Genomic DNA, 3616 nt, shown 5'->3' with positions numbered 1-3616 from the left:
TAGAGCAGTTAATGTGTGCACAGTTGAAATGATTACATTTTGGTAAACTTTTGTTAAAAGAACTAACCATATTTTTTTCTTTCAGTTGTCTGAACAATTTGGGTAAGTATTTAACTCTTCCTTTAATAATTTACATATTACTATCGACTGACAAGTCTTTAAATTCATATCAACGGAAGTATTTCCCAACAATTTGCAAGTAGGTGAGGTTAAACAGAATTGCTACATAATGGAATTTAAGGATATTCTTTGGAGTTTGTTAAAAGGAAGCTGTTTCATAAGTCAGGAAACCTCTTTACATGTATAATACTCTATCCAAAAAATTATGTTTTTGAAACAAATATTGGCCTTTTTGTGAGAGAGGCAGCTTTAAAATTACAGGTTACTAGTAAATTCAGCTGCAGTAAATTCTTAATATATGTAATTCTGACATATTTAAATGATAGCAGACAAGTACAGTAGCAAAAAAGACCCCTGGGTACCCATTAATATAGTTGAAGTACTTCTTGTAACACTCCCAGATCCCATTTCCCTTCTTCATTTTTAAGAAGTTACCTCCATCATGAATCTTGTATTTATCATTCTCAAGTACATTTTCACACTTTATTCCATTTATATACATGTACATACTCTTCCCCACCCCTCAAGAGACTCCTAGGTAATCATTAAAGTGTTACATTTTCAAAGCTTGTGTAGATACTATCAGATTTTACATTTCTGAGATTTATCTGTTTTGATACATATTACCTTATACATGATCTAGAGATCATTCATTTTAGCATTATGTAATATGATATTGAGTGAATATTGAATATACCTAGTAAAGAATCCATTTTCCTTGACACATGAGGTTGTTTCTAATTTTCACAATGACAAATAATGCTACTGTGGTTCTCCTTCCTTATGTTTCTTGTTCATAAGTAGAGGAGTTTCTCTAGTTCCAAGAATGGGACTGATGGTTTGAAATGCATCTTCAACTTTCCCTAAACAATAGCAGGTTTCTGGAGATGCATCCTGCCTCTTGCCCCTGTGTGTGCGCTGTGTGTGTGTATTTTGTGTGCTTCCTGCATAGCTTATTTCTTTGGGTTCCTATTTGTGCATGTGGGGCTCCAACTGGGCAGATGAGGAGGCCACTGCTTGTGCATCTGCCTCTGTGTGTGTGTGGGAGGGGTGGGTATTAAGGAGCAGTATGTGGAGAAGGTTGGATGTGGCTACAGAAGTGCAGAGCTAGAAGGCTGAAGGACCCTCTGGTCACTGTACTGTCCTGTCTTCCTCCTCATTCCACGTTCCCCTCTCAGGTCTTTTCCAGGCAGCAGTACCCAATGGAGCCTCCACTGTTATCTCTGAGGCCTGGGATCTAAGGGAGAGGGACAAACTGCAAAGCAATGGTGTTCTGAAGGCAAGGGACCACATCAACATTGCCATCATCTGAACCCTCATCAGCTTGCGTCCCTCTGTGATGGAACTCAAGAAGCTGGACAACCTGATGTTGAACTTGGATGAGACTGAGGACAAATCCAAGTTTGTGGGCAAAGCCATGTTGGATGTGCCCTTGGCCATGTGTAAAGCAGGAGCAGCTGAACAGGAATTGCCCCTTCACCACCACATTGCTCAGCTGGCCAAGAACTCAGATCTCTTCCTGCCTGTGCCTTCAACATGATCAGTGGTGGCTCTCATGCTGGGAACAAGCCGACCACACAGGAGTTTAGATCCTCCCCATGGGTGCTGAGAGCTTTCAGGATGTCATGTGACTCAAGGTGGAGGTCTATCACACATTCATCTAGGAATAGTATGGCAAAGATGCCACCAATGTGGGAGATGAAAATGGCTTTGCCCCCTGAATTCTGGAGATCAGAAGCTTCCAAGCAAAGCCTTGGAGCTGGTAAATGCAGCCATTAACAAGGCTGGCTATACCAAAAAGATTGTCATCAGCATGAATATTGCCACCTCAGAGTTTTATCATGGTAGCAGATATGACTTTGAGACTTTAAGTCTTACTGATACATCACTGGGGACCAGGACTTTGTTAGGGCCTATCTTGTTGTCTCTCTTGAGGCTGAAGTTTAGGCAGATCAATTTGATCACCAAAGCCATCCAAGTGTGCAAGCCCAGGAGAATGGCTGAGGGTCACGATGAGTCACCATTTGGGAGAGACTGAAGACAAGTTCATTGCCAACATGGTGGGGGAACTGTTCACAGGCCAGATCAATACTGGTGCCTGGTGCATCTGGCTAAGTACAATCTGCTCATGAATGAGAATCACAGAAGAGCTGGGGCATGAAGCTCGGTTTTCAGGACATAATGTCTGCAGTCCCAGCATACTGTGATCCTTCTACCTGGACGGAGACTTGGAACCCCTGGCTCTTCCTCCTGGAACTTCTTCCTTTCAATCCTGCTTGCAATTTCATTCCAGACACCCAGGCTGCCCTGTTGCACTGCTCATGGGCTGCTTCAGCCCCTACTGCCTCTACTCTCCGCTCTCTGGGCTCCAGGTTGCATGGAATGCAGGACCTGCGCAGTGCTGAATGAAGGCAGGTGCTGACTGTGTGCATGGGCCTGGCCTAAGGTTATGTATGTTTGGTGGTGGTGGTTTAGTTGCTAAGTCGTATCCAACTCTTGCGACCCCGTGGACTCCCAGGCTCCTCTGTCCATGGGATTCTCCAGGCAAAAATACTGGAGTGGGTTGCCAATTCTTTTTCCAAATAAATGTATGTTTTATTTATTTTTTATTCATCCTGGTAGTTAATAAATCACTTCCCCATAACTCCAGGGGACCGTGTGTCTGTGTTTCTTGTGACTATAGGTTACTAGATGGCTTGAGGTAGGGATCTTGCTGAAATGGGAAGAGTAACAGAAAGGGCCTCGATGGTGGTTCCTGTGTGTGTTGAAAGCCTTCACTGCAACCTGGGTCAGTCCAGAGGTGGAGATATGTGCCTGGGGGCTCTACATTTGTCCCACTCTTCCCAATCCTAGCTTTCCTGTTCTTCCTATCCATCTATGTATCTATCATTAGGAGGGAAGTCCTGGTGGCTCACGGTAAAGAATCTGCCTGTAATTTAGGAAACACAGGTTTGATCCCTGGGTTGAGAAAATCCCCCGGAGGAGGGTATGACAACCCTCTCCAGTATTCTTGCCTGGAAAATCCCATGCACAGAGGAGGCTGGCGGGCTACAGTCTATAGGGGTCACAAAGAATTGGACACAACTGAGTGACTCAAAAACAGAACTATTTTAGGAGGAGATCTCCTCCCTTAAGTGGGAACAGGGTTGCCTGGAACAAAGGCCACATTTCCCTGCTGCATTTGTAGCTGAGGGTGGACATTTCATTAAACTCCAGCAAAATATATGTAAGTGAATGTGTTCTGTGAGACTTTGAGGAGTGTCTTTCAATGAGGAGGTCATGCCCCCCTCCCCCTTTTTCTCCTTCCTGTTGGCTGTGATAAGATCATGGTGATTGAAGCATTGGGCAATACTTTAAAATCCTGTTTAAATGCACTTTAAGCATTCTTTGAATCTTGGTATTATGAAATGGAGTTTGGGGCCAGTTTGGCAAAAAACAAACAAACAAACAAAACAAAACAAAACAAAAAAAAACCACTGTAACTTCTCCTCTGATT

General features: G+C 43.4%; 1 pseudogene; it reads left to right on the top strand.

Annotated features, from left to right (window-relative positions):
- The first annotated feature begins 894 nt into the window (after nt 1–894).
- Nucleotides 895–2768, top strand: LOC782677 (gamma-enolase-like; annotated as a pseudogene).
- Nucleotides 2769–3616: the final 848 nt, after the last annotated feature.

Source organism: Bos taurus, chromosome 1, assembly GCF_002263795.3.
Source record: "Bos taurus isolate L1 Dominette 01449 registration number 42190680 breed Hereford chromosome 1, ARS-UCD2.0, whole genome shotgun sequence".
Classification (NCBI taxonomy): Eukaryota; Metazoa; Chordata; class Mammalia; order Artiodactyla; family Bovidae; genus Bos; species Bos taurus.
This window is presented reverse-complemented; position numbering and strand designations above follow the sequence as displayed.